The sequence below is a fragment of the Anas platyrhynchos genome, chromosome 1 (genome assembly GCF_047663525.1).
Source record: "Anas platyrhynchos isolate ZD024472 breed Pekin duck chromosome 1, IASCAAS_PekinDuck_T2T, whole genome shotgun sequence".
NCBI lineage: Eukaryota > Metazoa > Chordata > Aves > Anseriformes > Anatidae > Anas > Anas platyrhynchos.
In genome coordinates this window covers 132,525,790-132,545,534 of record NC_092587.1, presented here as the reverse complement: position 1 = coordinate 132,545,534, position 19,745 = coordinate 132,525,790, and the positions used below count along the sequence as shown (strand labels likewise).

General features: G+C 34.0%; 1 long non-coding RNA gene across 1 annotated transcript in view; it reads left to right on the top strand.

Moving 5' to 3' along the window:
- The window catches only part of LOC140001469 (uncharacterized), a 71,138-nt gene that overhangs the window by 10,628 nt on the left and 40,765 nt on the right, over nucleotides 1–19,745 (top strand). The gene's annotated exons all lie outside the window — the stretch shown is intronic.

Here is a 19,745-nt window from a genome sequence, read left to right as displayed (position 1 = left end):
CACAAGGTTTAGAGGCATTAGCAGTGTTTATCAAGGGATGTAATGGACGGAGCAAGTTGAGTCCTAAATAACAGGATTTTCAAATGACTTATTTTATCAAAACTTTACTTCAGTTCAGTTCCAGGCAGTATATGTTCATAGATATTTAATGAGTTGGGGCTAATGCTTTCAGAACCAACTCCACAGAGACCATCTGCTGCAGGATCTCTTTCCCTCCAAAACACATGGAAAGCAGTGGATGACACTGGTGGTCTGCTCAATCTTATAACTAAGATTTTCAACTGAACTATAGTAACTGTAGTTTTATTGCAAAGCAAACAAGGGACAATCAATGTCTTGGGAGATGGCATTTATTGTAGATGTGACTACGATCAAATACCAGAGTAAGAAAAATGACATGGTCTGTAAATTCAAAGGATATCTATGCAAAGCAGTTATAGATATTGGATCACGGAGTACTGATTTCAGGAAAAAAAGTGAGACAAAGTTAAGTCAGTAATAGCAAATAATGTAATATGTACATGTAATTTTGTAAATAAATCATTGTAAGTTTAAAAATTTCAGGAAAACTTTTGCTATATGGCCATGGAATTTTATTTTTTTTTCTGGGTGTTCTTAGGTTTATGCATGAGGGCTACAGATCAGCAGAGCATCTGTCCTCAAAGAATACTGCATTTTCCCCCAGCATATAAGGCAGCAGTGATTGCCCCTCATTTAGGTGGTAGATATGTCTATTGTGCACCTGGTAAGTGCTGTGACAATCAGGGGTAAACAGACACATTTACACATAGATACAGTAAATGTGTTATCATTACTGTACCAGAAGAATGAGTATTCAGTTATGTGATTGGTGAAGACTCAAGTTTTATTGAACAACACAGTGGGGTGCTCATTTATGTAAGCCAGGAACTTCATCTATATCAAGAATGAATCTTTGGTCTTGAAAAGTTGTAATCAATTAATTTGCCTACTGTCAGGTGTTTTCTCACTGCCCAACAAGTTACCGCACAGTTACCACTGTACTTGACACAAGAAGCACCCCATTTTCCTTGCTGTCTTTGGGCCTTTCATGGGAAAAAAAAAACAGTCTCAAAGCTCAGCAAAGCATCTAAGCAAGTTTCTGTCATGATCAGAAGAAAAAAAAACAACGTAGGTTTGTTTTTTCCTTTTTCAATTGCTTGGCATTTCTTATGTATTTTATGTTCTTAAAGTGAAAGACTCTGTAATGATATCATCATAAATTTAAATAAATACAACTTTTCTAATGTGTATAGGGTAACATAACATTATGACACCACAGTTAATTTAAATTGTATTCATAATTGCAGTGATTTTAGATAATTTGATATTAAAATATCTCTGCAACTAATTAAAAATATACAAATATTCCCCTTTTGTAGTTGAATGGGTAGTATGAAAGACAAAGTGATTTCTACATGAGTAGCTGCATATATATATATATCCAAGAATATATAGAGTACAATAAAATTTAGCTAATGTTGCATTAATTAACAGTGAAAAAATACAAAAATTCTGGAAATATAATACTACTGTGAATGACAAGGACAGATCTGCAAGGAATTATGAACAGAGACAACATGAATTACTGAGGATTCTTTTTCACATCCAATGAGTGGGAGGAGGAAAACAGGGGGACTTTCCAAACTATGTGGAATTTCTGTGGGGGAGTTTGTTTTTATTTTACTTTTTATTTAATCTCAGATTTTTACAGGAAAGCCATTCAGAAACGTATATTTTTAATGGGCTACATTCAAGGTTAATTAAATTGGTTTTACTGAAATAAATCCAAAATTGCACAAGCCATGGCATGAGCATTCAGTACTTTACTGTTTAGAAAAAGACAAATGGCATTTTTATTCTAATTTTTAATATAGCCATAAATAAATGAAACATCTCATGACTTGAAAAGTACTATGGAGAATTTCTTTATTTGAATGCAGATGATCAGCAGAGTTATTTCCTTAATTATAGTTCAAACATCTGGTCATTGTTTGCACACTGGAAAAGCACAGGTAAACAATGTGATCAACAGGATTTTTTAAAATGTAAATAAAAGATTAAAATCATACTCAGATTAAATTAACTGCAAAGACAGACCAATTTATATCTGTGAATTGAATCACATCACAAGGAACAAATGACTCTGTGATGAGAACAATACAAAACAAAAAGGTAACAGTGAAAGAAGGTAGACCAGAAGATTGGTTCCAAAGTGTGTTTATCAATATGGTGACAGGCACTATATATATATATATATATATATATATATATATATTTATATATATTTATATATTTATATATTTATATTTATATATATATATTTATATATATATTTATATATATATAAACTATATCAGAATAATCAGAGATAAAAAGTAAAATCTATACTGTAATGATCTGGCCAACATCTTTGTGGATTAATTAGTATAATGCAACTGTTCGTACTTGAAATTCAGATACTATAATTTTCTGACAGTGTTTGTTGCTATGCTATCCATTGTCAGGAACCAACATGAGTAAGAAACCAAATTTCAGTTGTTTAATGAACATGTACTGCTTTCTTTACTAATCAAATTGCTGTATGCTACTAGAGGTACTAATAAGGGGAAAAATAATAGTGTAAACTGATGCTACAGATGGAAAGCTTCTGATACATGTTTGTGCAGTAAGATACATCTAACTTTGTTTTAGGCATTGACAATACAGTTGCCTAGACCAAAGCTGTAAATCTAGCTGACTTGAAAATCTACTGAAAGAAACCTTCATTTAAAATGTGTGATTTATCTCACTTATTTTAGCTGTATGTGTTAGGATAATTAAAAGTATATTTTCCAAGATGCTTCTCTCCATTGACATAACAGGTCTAGAGAACTGTTTCATATTGGTTAGGTGAAATGAATTCCAATTACTGTTTTAATTAAGAAATTGTCTCACTGGGTATGTCTGCAATATAAAAGAGAGCCCAGGAGCTATCTGTTAACTTTATTTAAAGTACTGTCTCTTTTTGGAACTTCTCCTGAAAGGTTCTCTGATTTCAACAGCTGTGCTTTAGATTTAACAATCCTATCTTCCAAAGTCCCAACAACACTACCCTTGAAAGGCACAGCCTTTCAAGCAGGATTTTACTGCACCCCAGTATTGTGAGACATGTTATGCTTTACACTAAAAAAAAAAAATAATTTGCTTATAACTGATAAACTTCCATGCAGCCCTCACATTCTTTCAGACACTATAAATGAAAAACAAAACAAAACAAAAACAACAACAACAACAATAATAATAATAATTAAAAAAAAAAAAAATAAAAGCACCTTAGGGACACATAAACTATCAAGAACAACAACAACAAAAAAAAACAGCCTAGAGAGACAGTAATAAACTGTGTGAAGTAAAAGAATCTGTGCAATTAGACAAAAATACTGAGGATCAGTCCCTGGCATTCCTTATTTAACAGTCAAAAAACTGTCTTTTCACTGTACTTTTTTACGTTACCTATTAAGTAATATCAACTTAATGTTCAAAAAAGGCATGTATCCCTACTTCAATATTGATTCTTTTCTACATTTTATTTCTTTCAAATAAAGTAGAAATGGTTGAAAAGGGTTCTGTTCCCAATTCTTTTTATATATATATATATTTATTTTTTTTTTTCTGATGTTATTACAATTATTATCCCTTTTACTCACCCAGAAGAGTCACCTTAGAAATACTGAGTGCAAGATAGCCTTCAGCATTGCTTTAGAAAAGGGTTTGGACAAAGAACCTTTTCATCAATCTTCAGTACACATGAAAACTTCACTGTGAAATAGTCTTTTATTCCAAATTAAAGGTAAAAATTCTTCCTCCCCACCATCTCAAAATGTAACTGTTTCATCCTTTACTAACATAATATATCTATCTTTTCATCACTCCTCCTGAACCAACACCTGTTCATACCATCATACCTCATCATACCTTACATTACCTTCCCACAGCTTGAATGGTCTGTCACACATGAGACAAATGTTCCAGTCTGGGCTTCCTGGGTTCCCAGGTACTTGTCTAATGAAATCAGGACATGTGTTGCATCAAGGGTTAAAGTAATTGGGAGTGATGCCCAATTTGCCATTATAAGTCTGGTTGTTTCCAGGATACTGAACTATCATGATTACGGATTCACAACTAACATAATACACCCTCAATCTAGTCACGTTCCATGGACTACCACAGCCACACTTAAAGAGTTAGGTAGCATTCAGTGAGAACTATCATGGCTAGATTTAATGAGTAGTGTAATTTATTAAAGCAACAGGTTCACAGGATCTTTGGATTGCCATCGACAAATTCACTGTCTGCAAAGCGCATACAAATGACAAAAGTATGAGTAACATAGTCTGGCTATAAATGCATTAAAAGGTATAATGCAACCCATAGAGATTTCCAAGTTTTCTGGGGAGGTGTTTGGTATAACCAAATGTTCAAATCTTACCCAAAGGCGTATCAATACGAGGGAAGAGAGGCTCAGTGCGTCAACTGATCCCAGAAGTCAGAAGGTATCCATATCTTAAGGAAGATATCTTCCCTAACATCCTCTATCTCTTAATCCAATTTAAATTATTTGTTATCTTTTAGGTGGAACTTGAGTGTCTCTAATCATGCATATCTTGGTTATGTTTGGTGCAAAGTTTTCTCTCTTCTGTTTAAATGTATAGGTTCATAGAAATTCAGAACACATGCTCAGCGAGGGGTGGTCGCAGCTTGGAGGCAGATAGCTTTTGGGATGGAGGTGTGTTTTGGTATTATAATGATATTATAATGAACATAATTCACCAAACTACAGCATTTTGTCAAAAACATGACTGGCTGTTGGCTCAGGGTAGCAAATGTGCAGCTTATCAGTTTCGGTGTGCACAAGATCAAGTTCCCATCTTATCACAGAGCCTAGCCACGGTGTCTCCAATCTGCTCCACACTCTGTACTGTTCCTTTTAGAGTCAGCACACCAAGTTCATCTGGTGTGATTAACATCCAAGGTTGGAGGCCAAGGGAACTTCTAAATGTTGCAGCTACACTCCACCCTAGAAGCTTTTTCAGTGTTGTACCTTTTCTTTAAAATGTGAATATCAATTTAATTTTAAAGTCACTCCAGTCAATTATTCCACAATATGCAGAGTCTTGCAGACTTTCCCTCACTATAGACAAATACCCAAGCATATGGATGGTGAGGAGATATGCAGCACATCAAACACTTGATAACATGGTGGGCAACTTATCCCCCATTGTGCAGGTATCTACAGATTTTCAGATTAAAAGACTATCCATTATCCTTTATCAAGTTAAAAGCTAAGCAGACTTATACAAAACACAGCAGGACTGAAGAAACTGTAGAATATAACAATGTCTAAATCTACTGAACAGTTGGCACTTAAAGCTTCAGACACATACAGTGTTTACACACAAAATACCAGTGTGCCAAGATACAGAGTGGTGCCTTGCCTTGGGGACAGTTACCTTCTGAAGGACTCCTGCAGCATAGAACCAAAGGCTTGAAAAGCTCAGTATAATGATTAAGTCTTTTGCAATAAAAAATAGGCTTTCCAGGTAAAATAAATCCTCTATTATATATAATACATTTATAAATAAATTCAGTGTTCTTTCTACTTTCCTGTGAAAATACCTGTGAAAATATGATGAATAGAAAATAAAATTCTAAAGTAGATAGGAGAAATTTTAATTCTATTATTTTATTCTGTGATTTTTATAACAAGTTTGAAACAAGGCAAAAAATGTCATATTTCCCATTTACACTGCAATAGCAAACCAAAATGTTACTATATCATTTTTTGCTGCTTCAGATTACACACATAAAATCTAACAAATTAGGTTTTCATTGCTAAGAAAACCAGCCATTATTTAATCATATATTCAAGACCCAAGTTAAATTTTCTGTCTGGCTTGCTGGGAATACTGTGGCTTGGTGTGATGAAAGATAAGTATGGAAAGAAAATCAAAAATCTTAGAAACTGCTTTCTATGGAACAACAATATTTAACCTACATGCCATGAAATCAAGTTCTACTTTATTCAAAGCTGGAATATGTTTGCATACTTGATCAGCTTCATCTCACTCAGTCTAGTTTTCCATACACTAGAAACAGCCCACATATTTACATTTCAAATTACTTCTATTTTAAGAAAATGAGAAACAACAAAGCAACAGAAAGTAAATTTAAGGTATTTTGTCAGGAAATACAGATGTTATCAGCTAAAGATACATTATTTGATAGAAAAGAAGACACAAAAGACAAGAAAGTGACATGCAAGGATCCCAGTAACTAACAAATTGCTTTAACCTCTTCAATATAACTCTCACAGTTTTTATGATATGTAAATATGTTTCCCAAATCTGTTCCCCCCACATTCCCAAATGCATGTGAAAAGAGCAACCTTAAACAGCTGCAGATGCCAGCTGGTTTTATTTTTCAGATCTAGTTGTGACAGCTATTTTCTTAGTGATTTTAGTTTTTTATGTGCTTAAGTTAATTGTTGGGATACAGTTCTTCAGCTGTAAATTATCGTATTTTCATTTAAACCAATACAGCTAGGACAATTTAATTTATCTGATGAATCCCAAAAGTCCATAAGGAACTATTACAGCAAATCTGGAGACTGAATTCAATCCCCAAAGCATTTAATAAATAAGTTTAATCAACTTAAAACATAAATCTCAAAGCAAATTAGTTATAAACAATTTCATACTGATAAAAAAGAACAATAGTCAAACACTAAAGGAACAAAATGAAAACATATTCCTATACTCAGTAAAATGCAGGATTATTCACTGTTCTGCCAGATATCCAGTTTGTTTTGTCAAATGTCCAATTGGCAATTGCTTAGAAGGGGACAGAATTTTTTCCTTTGGTTTTCAATGCAGACTGTCAGCTCCTTCCCTCTAAATTTTCCCATTTCACTTTGAGAAAGTCTAAAATTTCTACTATCAAGCATAATTAGGTTACAGCAATGAAGTAGTTAAACCACTCTGTAGGTAATATATCAATCAGATATATTATTAATATATATTATTAATATTATTAATATTATTATATAATTTTATATATTATTAATGTATTAATATATATTATTAAACCACTTAGATAAACATTGAACTTTTATTTTTTTGTATTCTCTCTGGGATATATTTTACAAGAAATTCTGTGTGTTGATAAAATCACTCCATCCAAGATAAAAATATATTTAAAAACATATAAAAAAATAAAAAATTGAAGCCATATTTCTCTGAGTGTAGTTTTGATCTCTGGAAATAGAGTTTTGTAAATAAAGTATAATTGAGACCATGTCATTCTTCAACAACAGAAGGAAAGGAAAACAGTGGAGATTTCCCTCACTATGAAACAAAATGTTAATGTTGCCTGAGCCTAGGACACCATCTTTCACCACATACTAAGAAATGTATTTTCTATTTTGTAATACTGCTACCTGAAAAATACATCTTTAGCGCAGCTTTAAAACCAGACAACTTTCATTGCTTGCCCTCTTTTAAGCAAGGTTTCATGAGCCCAGAGATTTTACTCAACAATGAAATCTAATCAGTCTCTAGATTTAAAGATAGGAAATGTGTACTTGGTTATCCTGCAACATAAGTCACCTACCACATCACTTCATCAGCAATGGTAATAATATGCCATCTGATTGAAAAACCTTTCCGTACTACAGAGAAGGGAGAGTGTTAGACTGAGTGTTAGACTGAAAAGTAGGGGTAGATGCTGACATAATAATACCTGCATACTTATATGCTCAGACACTTCTGGGAAGTTACTTTTTCAAATGATTTGAATATTCAGTAGCCTCTTTGTACCTTGCTTTAGTAGAATGTAGGCTGTTTGAACTTCTATTTAATTACAGATTATAGATAACAGATATATGAACACCTTTAGAAATTAACAGTCTTGTGAAGCTTGAAACTTCAGCCCAGAAACAGATAAAATACAAATCAGAATACATACCTCAGCTTAAGCATAAGGTGTATGAACAGCATAAATTTTCAGAATTCATACTTGCATGTTTAAAATTAAGCAAATACTTAACATCAGAGGTAAGATCCAGAATTAAAACAGGCTTTTTTACACGGAGCTCTTTTCTTATATTTAAATCTGTGCAAAATTTGCATCAACATAATTAAACAAAGTTAGAAATATTCATCCAAATATAAAGGCAAATGTTTTCTGTGTTTCCTTTCAAAGGGAAACCTTGTGTCGTATGGAATTTTGAGCATAATCTTCACCCACATACAAATTTTCTTAAGTTTGAACAGCTACTTTTTACTGCTGCTAAAGCCACACATCTGATAGAACATATGTAATGCATTTCTTTTCTTTTCATGTTCCATATAATTAAGATTTAACAACAACAAAAAATTAAAAAAAATAATTATTAAAAAAAAAAAAAAAAAAGGATCAATCCCGTAGTTTCTGTTTGTTTGTTGACTTACTGTTTTGATGCTGAAGTACATCCAAGATCCTAGCAAGCACATTTTGGACAACAGCTATGTTGTTTCACTGCAGGTCATACTGCCCTCCACTGAGTGTGCTGTTCACATGTGTAGTTGACATGAGACATTACTTACTGTAATTTAGCTGTGCCTATCCCAATCACCTTCAAACTGACACATCAGTTAACCAGTTTGAATTCTTGAGTCAATAAGCAGATTGTCATTACAAAGGAAAGATCGTGAAACTTAGTTGTTTCAAAAGACAAGCTTTGTTCCATGCTTTTGGAGATCTTCTGAAAACTTTCTGAAGATATATAGTCACTGCGTTTTTCACTGAACATTTTTCATTATTTTATTAGTTTTCTAGAGCAAGGATGTAGACCCAACATGTAAGTGTTAGGCCTGACTTAGAAGCTACAGCAGTTAGGAGCACTCAAGTAATATGTTTATGAGATTAAACACTATGTTTGAATCTCTATGCATTTTAGATAACACAGGGAGATGTGGCTTGAGATATCTGGAGATTAATTAGAGAGGATAACCTTTAATAATAATAATAATAATAATAATAATAATAATAATAATTAATAAGCTTCCTTGCTCCAGTCAGGAAAAAAATAAAATATAAACAGGGAACTTTCCCAGTTTGCATTGTAGCACTACACTGATTAAGACAAATGGACAAATTGCAAATTAACTACTTGGGTTAATTAAACCTCAGTAAATAAGGAACTCAGAGAAAGGTTAAGTTGGCAATGTAAGTTATCACATTTGTACATCAACTTTTTTTTTTTTTTACCAAAAAGATATGTATCTGTTGTGTGACTTAAAAAAGTCACAAAGGAGTCGGTGTAGTGAGATACAATGGATCTCTCAACTATAAAACCTGAATCTAAACACATTACAAACTAAGAAACTAATCCACTGCAGTCAGTTATCAGTCACAAATCCTCCATAATTTTTCAGACAATCTGAAAGGGTTTTACATGTCAGTAGCCTGAAGTACTGAAGAACCTGAAGTTCTGAGTTGCAACAGTTTATTAAAGAAGCAATTCATATTCCTATCAATCTGTCATATGGTTCAGGTCATTGTGATAAGAAGAGGTTAACCCAAATGAATAAAAGCCCCTATAAGAAGATTTTTTCTTATTCGTAGAGTTCATCAACCTGATGAGTTTGTGCTTCAGGAATATAAGGCATTAAGAAGGGGCATTAAGAGAGAGAATGTGAAACCATTTGTGTAAACTCATCTTGTAGTGAGACCTAATCCACCCCCACCTTTACAACCATAGAGACTCTACAGTTTTGGATGAAATTTCAATCAAATTTAGGATGATGATCATTCTGTAGGAGCCTGGTGCCTGTTGCAGTATTTTGCTGAAGCTTACTCAAATTGCCCAAAAGAGCTAAATATTACCTTTAATTTAACACAATAATCCCAGTAATGTCATTCATTCCTCATTAAATCAATCAATGAAAATTTTGTATTTTCTTTATGAAAAATAAGATGTGACATTTTATGAAAATTTAATAGAAGCTTCTGAAGAGGAAATCTTCATACATTACATTTTAGTCTTTACAAAATAGTCTTAATAAAAAGCTTTTTTTTTTTTTTTTTTTTTTTTCTTTCTTATTACAGGAAACCAGCACTGTAACTACTAAGCTCTGGCCAATAACAACATTTCATTCATTATTTTCAAAAACGTATGTTAAAGTAATAAATAGAAAGAATTGAGAAACACTGAGTGTTCTGAGCTTTGAAAGTATTCAGAGAGTTTTCCTCTGGCAATAGCACAAGGCTCATGGTTTTCCTTGGAGTCTTTCAATATCACAGGTTTTAAACAGGTTGAGATTAAGTCAAAACAGAATCTGAATCCTGTCACTTTAGGCTTTAACCTACATTCTGCCAGCTTAAGAAGATACTTGTTCACAGCAGCAAGAAAAGCAGAAGTCTATTTCACTCACTAAAGCCAGAAAAGACATTCTTAGATTCCTTTTTTTTATTATTATTATTATTTTTAATCTGTTTAAATTGCTTATATTCCTTCAAATACACGCACAAATATCATTTATATACTGCCCTCTTTGTCAGGTAGACAGGTAGTAGTCAAACATTTTGGAGGAGCTTTTAAATAACCTTTGAGATTTTGAGGATTTCAGTGGATATCTGTGATGTACCCGATCTTCAGAAATTGCTAAAGGTATCAACAATTCACTCTTACAGAAATGTTTATAGCAAGAAGAAAAGGAGGAAATTATGGGAAAATGACAATAACTGTAAATCAGATAGATACCATTTGAAATAGGAGTGTGGGGCAAAGAGGAGTACGGGGCAAAGAACTGAGAATCAGGAAAATATGTTAAGTTTTACTGGTTAAATCAATTTATATAGTCTAAGCAGGAAAATAAATTAAAAAAGGACCAAAAAAAGAAGGTCACAAAGTCTGTTGAAAAGAAATCATTACATACTCAAACATATAAGGAATCAAGAAACTTTTCACAGGCAGACAGCAACAACTGCCTTGTGATGAAGCTCAAGGATACTTCTTAGCCTTCTTTCTGACCTTTCTCCTGTGATATCTCATTGTGTACTCTGCAGAGGGAAAATAAAATGTTCATTCAGAATGAGTATTATCGCATGTTCTCCCTGGCAATGGGAGCAAGCATAGGGTTTTGCTTTAATTCTCACTATCATCTGAAACTGCATTCTGATTAAATGATGCAATTCAATGCACTTTGCTTCGCAGTGTTGCAGAAAACAAAAACTAACTGGAGAAATAAGTTGGGAGAGGAAAAGACAAAAGGAGCAAGCCAGAAGGAAAAGGATAATGAAAACAAGTGCAGAAAGGAGAAAATTGCAGTTCTGCTCCTAGGGACATGAATCTGCAGAAAGACATTAGATGAAAGGAAAAGCCATTCCTACAATGTACAGTGGAGAAGTCCATATCATGAGCATACTCACTTGTTTAGGAAACCATGACTTTCTAGTGAAAAGTGCTTGAAAAAAATATCACTTCTTATATAGTATGCTACCTGAGAAAACCTTTCAGTGAACAACAATCATAAAATTAACCCAATGACAGCAATAACAACTTTTTCAATAGAGATAACAGAGATGTAAGAGAAGAGAAAGGGAAGCCTTATCACTAGAAGGAAGGGAAGACATATTTCTAGAAGTCACATCTGGAGACAAAAGTAATCTGTAAAAAGGAAACAGGAAAGAAATAAAAATTATTCCCATGTGGAGAAAGAAAGAGGAGAATACAAGTACGTCTGCTAGTCTAGACTAAGAATGATAGAAATGGTCTAATGCATTTGGTTCAACCATTTCCACTTTGATATGACCCTCAAAAGTTTTCTTTCTTTTAATATTTCAGCAATATTTTTAGTGTATCTCTTACAAGGTAAACACATAAACTTACGTACAAGAAGATTTTCTTCGTACTGAAATTCCTTACATATTTTCTATATAATATTTTCTGATCCTTTATTTTTGTCCATTACATTTTCCTTATCTTTCTTTCTACCAGTCTTTCTCATTGTGCTCCTTCATTATTATTAATAATATTGTTATGATTACTGGAGACTTTTAACTTAACCTTTTCCTTTAACCATGTCACCGCTATATTTATTTAGCTTCGAGGTATTTTCATAAATCATTTTCTTTAGCCCTTGATTCTTCAATTGCTTTTATCAAATGACTCAGGGCAATAACACAGTCACAGTATGTGATGTATAAGTAAATTCAATAGGATGTCTTCAGAGTTGAGAGGAAGAAATGGTTTCTACCTGTTCTGAAATGCCAGGATTCTGTGTATACGAGGATAAATTTAGTTTATACTAGATAAACATATAAAGGAAATCTCAAATTTGTATTATATTAAGATAATCCAACACAGCACAAATTAGTGTAAATTCAAATATCAAATTGGCAATTATATTATCCTAGAATTGCTATGTTTAGGTTTACTCGTCTTGTTAAAGACATAAAGACATATCTAACCAGTAAGAGGATAGGACAAATTGTACAACAGCAACTTTGGCATTGTATTAATAGGGTGGTAACAAAGTAAACAGTAATGCTAAGCAGCAGGTTAGGGCAAGATATTGGAGGGGTGGGGAGGGGAAGAATACAGCACATCAGCTGATTTTTTCAGGTTATGTTCCAGTTATAGCTTTGATTCCTGGGTTACTTCTCTGAGTTGCTGAGAAATTCAGTGCAAGGGAGTTATCTCTCAATGTCTAGTACGAACTACTGCCTTCTTATCTCAGACTTTCTGAGCAGGTCTTCTTTCTGAGCAGTGTTATTCCTAGAAAGGGCAGTTCAGACTTCATTATGCTATGGGCTATAGATAGGAATACCAGAAGTCCCAGTCTTGGGATGAAGAGATGTCACTGGAAAAGTCCCCAGGATACTATTTTTTCTAGGTTTTCTTTCAGAGCATTGAATTTCCTCAGGGTCTACCTAACAATCTGTGGTTCTTGCAATTAATAAATACTGCAATTAAAAGCAAAAATCAAGGTAGTAGGAAAAGATATTTTTTTTCACTACCAAATCTGACAGTAAGATTAAAAAGTGTAAGAAAGAGGGCCCATGGGCTACCTATCCCTTGACTGACTTAACAAAACAATAGGAGCAGTAAGTCTCAGGGGGGATAGAGCTGACAACAAACTGATCTACAGGAGAAGCAGCACAGTTGGAGCAAGGGAGTTATCAAATTAGAAAAAAATAAAATAAAATAAAATAAAATAAAAATAAAAATACATAAAAATAAAAATAAAAATAATAAAAATAAAAATACATAAAATAAAAATAATAAAAATAAAAATACATAAAAAATAAAAATAATAAAAATACATAAAAATAAAAATAAATAAAGGAATGAACTAATTTGCAAGGAATGAAGGACCAGAAGATACAAGAGAAAACTTTTGACTAAGGGGAGAGATAGATGACACATGTCAGTGGAGGGTAAAGGTTTATATCTGAACATATGAGCTGTTTAGGCACATTTCTGCTTAATCATTTTCTGTCTTAACCAACAGTTAGTTTGTAAATAACTGCACCAAGAGCTGATTTATTTTTATTTTTAGAAATATATTTATCTATCTAATAATAGCAGTGACTACAAGAATAAAACTTCTACTGTCTCTTTGAAATACATGCATAGGGATTTCTCTTGTATCTCTCAAATAAACTAGTCTAGGAAAAAAAAAAAAAAGTAAGCTTTTTACACAACAATTATTATTAGCTTTAAAAAGAAATAAATAAAGCTGGTAGCAAGCTATTATACATTCTTAGAAGGATGCATAATAGAAAGTAGAAAGACATGAAAAAGCATGATTATTTTTTCCTGCTTGAGGAAGAATTTCTCCTACTTCACAATAACAACTTAATTCATAGAGAGAACATTGCTTCCAATATGCTTTATTATTTCATATTTTCATTTCATGCTAAATAAATAATGCAGAATAGAAATAGGAGTATTTCTGTTGGTTATTGGAGCCAATTACTTTTTTTTTTTTTCTTTAACCTACTGAAAGCATCGAGACTGTTAGTCTACCCAACTGCATCTCCTTTCAAAACTTGGGGAGGGGATGGAGGTTTCATACCCATCTTGCTGAGTTCTGTGTAAGTTAAACCCTTTCTGGCACCATCAAAAACATTTTATGCTTTATACATTTCCAGTCCTGCTGAAAAACAGTAGGTCCTGACTTGAAGCCAAATATGAACTCTTTTTTACAGCTGGATACTCTTGTGACTAACCACTCAGGAGTGATACTATTGTGTTCAGTGCCAAACTCCTACAACATGCAGATAGACGTGTTTTTTATTTCCTTTGGTTTCTGCTAAACTGACAAGCATTCCACTCTCATGACAGAAGCCTTTTCAAGTGGGAATTCATTTAAAGGCAAGGAAAAATCAATTCAAATTAAGGTAGGAGTGTGAGATCAAACTTTCTCATAATTTATTGCAAGCAATAAATCATTAAAAAGCTAATAACCCTAAATGGCATGGTATTTTGGTGATGTCCACTGTGACATTAAATTTAAAAATGTGATTATATAATCCGTGCTCATAGGCTGAAGATTCATGTTTCAGTGTTTTTAACACACTCTCTTTCCTCCTGTTCAGGCTAATACTGAAACCAGCTGAGATGTCTTCAGCACTGCCTGCCTGCCTGTCTGCCCAGGGGTCAGACAAAACTCACTGGCCAGAAGGCTTGTCATAGAATCATAGAATGACTTGGGTTGGAAGGGACTTTAAAGATCATCTAGTTCCAACCACCCTGCCATGGGTAGGGATATCACCCGCTAAATCAGGTTGTCCAAGGCCCCATCCAACCTGGTCTTGAACTTCTCCAGGGATGGGGCATCCACAACTTCTCTGGGTAACCTGTTCCAGTGCCTCACTACCATTACAGTGAAGAATGTCTTTCTGATGTCTAATGTCTATCTGAAATCTATGTTCTGATGTCTATCCTTCTTTAGTTTAAGACCATCCCTCTTTGTTCTATTGTTATCTACCCAAGTAAAGAGTCCCTCTTCATCTTTTTATAAGACCTCTTTAAGTACTGAAAGGCCGCTCCGCTCCCTGGAACCTTCTCTTCTTTAGGATGAACAGTCCCAGATCTCTCAGTCTTTCTTCACAGTAGAGGTGCTCCAGACCACTGATCATCTTTGTGACCCTATCTGATCATCTTTGTGGTTTAACGCACTGCTCCAGACAGCCCTTGAACTCCTTTATGACCAGATCACAGGTAGTGTAGATACAGGCCATGAAGCCTGTCGCATAATCCAAATATATTTTTTTTCTGCTATTTCATAGTATTTCAACCATGCTGCAACAGATACAGTGATGTCTGAAATACTTACCAAGCACCAACACCCAATAACCTTTTTGTGATATTCATGTAAAGTTTTTGCCTTCACTGAAACATATATCAGGAAAGATATTCAAGGGCATTTATTAAGTATAAACACTAATAAGCGTTTCTTACATAAAAAGAGAATAAATGGTCCAGTGAAAAGTAGCAAGGATGGGCCTTTTATCTTTCCTTGGAGAAAGTTTCTGGTGTGTTTTTGAGATGAGAGAATTGCCATCAGCCAAGGTGAAGAAAACAAGTAGTAGAGCATATAGTCAGTTTCAACACTGAGACACCTACATTAGACAGTCATGTGTGGCCTGCACCTGGTGATTTCTCTGAAACAAATCAAGTAGTATATTTATGTAGACTTTTTTCCCATATGGTCAAAAAAGAAAATCTTTAGGTTTGGAAGTGAAAGAAAAGAAGTCTGGAGAAAGAATTAGCACAAAATGGTGTTCAGTAAAGAAAGTAAGGAAAGACTTATCCACTCATTGAAGGTATAAATATGACTATGAAGAACAAACTTATCTACATCCATAAAAAACTAAATATTATGCAGTCTGTTCATTTAATTTCCGTTAAATCAACATCAATAAAAAACAAGGCATGCCCTCAAAAACTTGTTTTTATAATGAATAAATAAAATAAAATACAGGAGAAAGATATTACTATTGTTAATGATGTAGATTTTGTAGATTAATAGCTAGGTGGGGCACAGGAAAAAGATTCATCCATAGGAAGACTTGGAATAATGCATTCGGAAGGTTTTCTGCAGGGTTTAAATTCTAAAACTTTTCTAACCATGGAATACTATTCTAAATTACCAGATAAATTTTGTTGTCATTTGTATTCATTGAGAGTATTAAAAAGAGTCTTCAGCTGACAAACAAAGAAAAGATATATATTTAGAAATACTTTCTTCTACCATGTATCTGCTTGAATGTGAAGTTTCCAACCGTATCATCCCTGAGATTAGTTTCTGTGATCTAGGCTGTTTATGGCCATGGACATCACCATGGCAATGTTGAGGTCTACCCACTTTTGGGTAGACCTGTGCGGTGTCAAGAGTTGGACTTGATGATCCTTAAGGGTCCCTTCCAACTCAGGATATTCTATGATTCTATGATTCTATGATTCAATGAATAGGCAACATTAGGTACATAATTTCTAGATTATGAATAATCTAGATCTAGAATAATGTAGAAACATATAATTTTTGTTTTTATGGATATCCATTGGCACTTTTAGAAGCAATAAGCACCACATGGACATGAAAGTCGTTTTGTGAAGAAAGAGAGAAATGTCTCCCTTTTCCATGAACACTCATGGAAGGGATGAAGAAAATCTCATATTATGTGAGTGACAATCCTTCCTCTCCTCTCCCCTCATGAAGCCAGAATTGTGGAATATTCTCAACACTTCACAGGGTCTATATTGAATATTGGCTGTCCTTTTTAAGGCAGAGCTTACTTGCATTTCTCATAAATAACTGACCAAAAAACAGCCATTGAAGTTCCATAACTTTTGGCTTTGTCCAGGCTGACTAAATACACACATTCTTTATAATCTACTTTTCTACCCCCATGCACTACAGCTTTTCTCTAAAAAAAAAAAAAAAAAAAAACATTAACACTGAAAATCGATCTTGCCATTTAATGTTGTGGTCAACCTCAGAAAGAGTGGTTATTCTAACTGTTTGATTCAGAAACAATCTCATAAAACCAACGATAACAATATTTGGCTGAGGTTTGGAATCTGCACATAAGTCTGTATGCTCACACATATATATATTTATACCTCATTTCCAGAGGTGATAACCACATGACAGACTTCAAAGCCAAGTATCTCTGATAAATTTCTGTCTGCTAGTGTACCTCCATTATAAATGAAATACCCAAGGCATGCATGGGCTCCAGATCAAGTAATTTTTTAGATTATCACCTGGATGCGAAAACTAAGCAAAAATAGTGGTGTATCACAGTCTTGTAACTATAAAATAATTGCAAAATACACAACAAACTGGAGTTTGTGTAATGCAGGTGTCGTGGTTTAAGTTCTTAGATCTGTTGCACAGAATGCCACGCTAGAACAAATCCAAGATTCATTGGGTGGATGAAAAAGAAGGAAGAAACATAATAGTAGAGCCTAATGTTAGCTGTCCAACCTACAAAACAGTTGCACTTATTATATAATTTTGAAATGTTTGAACTGTCCTAGGAACCAGGATTAGGACTCAGGCCTATCCAAATTGAATTGCAATAACCACTCTGCTGTGAAGTCTGTTACACTGTGCAAGACCACAGGACCTGTACTATTTTAACATGACTATGTTGACAAGGTCTGTCTTGCACTCAGTAAACAGGATTGCTTGCATTCCAGAGGTGCCTGCGAGCACCTCAGCCAGAAGCCTTCTTGAAATAACAACAAGGAAACCTCAGAATCCATCTAAATTAGACCCAAATTCTCAGACGTACTGCTGAGTTGTAGCAGGAACCTGTGTGTGGGCAATGATGAAAAGAAAAAAGAAGAATGTTCAGTGACTTGGCCCTTGTTTCCAGTGTTTTGGGTGGACTGTTGCATATCAAAGTCTTTTAATCTCTCTGGGAAATTATAAAATTATAAGTATTTTTCTGACTCCTCACCCATTAGAAATTGTGTTTTATCAGTGGATCAAAAATCCAAAGCTTTTCTTTAAGCTTCAGAGATACAGACAGAAGTTGAAAGAGGCATTTGTATTGTTCCTGTACAGTGACAATGCAACAAAATACATTCCAGAGTTCAGCTTTAAGTTATGGAAACACTCACTGCATTTGCTTCAATAACAACATATAGTAATTCAGGAAGGAGAAGAGGGTGTAACTTTTCCAATAATTGATTTGTTAATCACACAGATATATGAATATAATTAAATTCTCTGTAAAATATCTAGAAAAGACATATATTTTGCAGTTCACATTTGCTATTACGTTAGGGGATTTAAAATGTCCTTTTATCTGAAGTGATGTCAGATTATATATGAAAATCCAGTTTAAGGGTCAGGTAATGGTAATGCTAACAGATGATCAGTCTTCCTCTCTAGCCTCAGTACACAAAGGTAGCTAGCTTTGATCTCCCACTATTTACTCCAACTGACAAAAGTTTTTTTTAGCTCCTTGCAGACAAAGCAGATTTCAGTTTCAGCAGATTCATGTCAGGGGCCAGGGCTGAGCCTTAACCCCATCTGGGGGTTGAACTCCCAACCTTCAGTGCAAGGATATATCTGATGCCACACAGAACTTGCTCAGGCTCCTGACTCTTGCTCAACCTCTGTGTCATGTACAAAGTTTCATGCTAGTATTTAACTGGACTAGTTTTATCTACTCATCTACCTTAACTAGGCTCCTGAGTCAAGCCAGTAGAAACCCAACCCAGCATCCAGAACTGTCTTCATTTTTATAAGGCACTTTCTTCCTCAATGGGTATATTGACCCAATGGGTATATTTCTAAGAAACATTTATTTTGTTTAAGTTGTCCATTTTGTTTGACAGCACCCATAACCATCTGCTTGTCATAAGACTATCATTCTCCATTTGATTTTAATCATGTAAAAACAGAGTCCTTCATTCAATTCCCCGTTCCCTGTTTGCCATACTGAACTGATTTCCTAAATCTTAAAAATTAGTTATAACAATTCCCAGCTTGCTCAATTTATTATCCTACATGTACAATTCATGGTCCCATTACCATTTCCAATGCCAGTTTTCTCTGCATCCCCACTATGTCATATACAACTGTTTTTGCCTGCCTCTCCCCTAACAGCATAGCTATTTGATTATATAGACTTCCATCTGTACTGGGCAAGGGGAGCTAAACATTGAGTTTGAGAGGACAGAACATGAGCTTGACCACTTATAACTGCTTAGACCCTGTTTAGTCCCACCTGAACTCCCAGACATTCGCTACACTTCAATCCTGTTTTGAGCATTTGCTGACAGAGATGGTTCTACATATATGTGGTTTTTTGTTTGTTTGTTTGTTTGTTTTGTTTTGTTTTTATCTTTGTGTCTAGGGTAGGGAAGGTGAAATAGTTTGCTCAGAACACCCTAAAATTCTAAACACATCTAAACTATAAGAGAACTCAGTTTCATTATACTTCAGAATGTATTACCATACACACATTTACAGTTTCAGATTCTGCATTATACTTCTAGAGCCTGTAATATGAAAAGAATTTAAAAGCAAATACAAAAGTAACTTGTATAATTGATAAAAATTATCGTCATAATGCTCAGTGTAAGTCAGATTCATTACTAGGAAGGAACTTCTTGACTTATCCCCTACTCTACTTCAGTATTATTCTCAATTCTATCCTCCCTCTTGACTGAAATT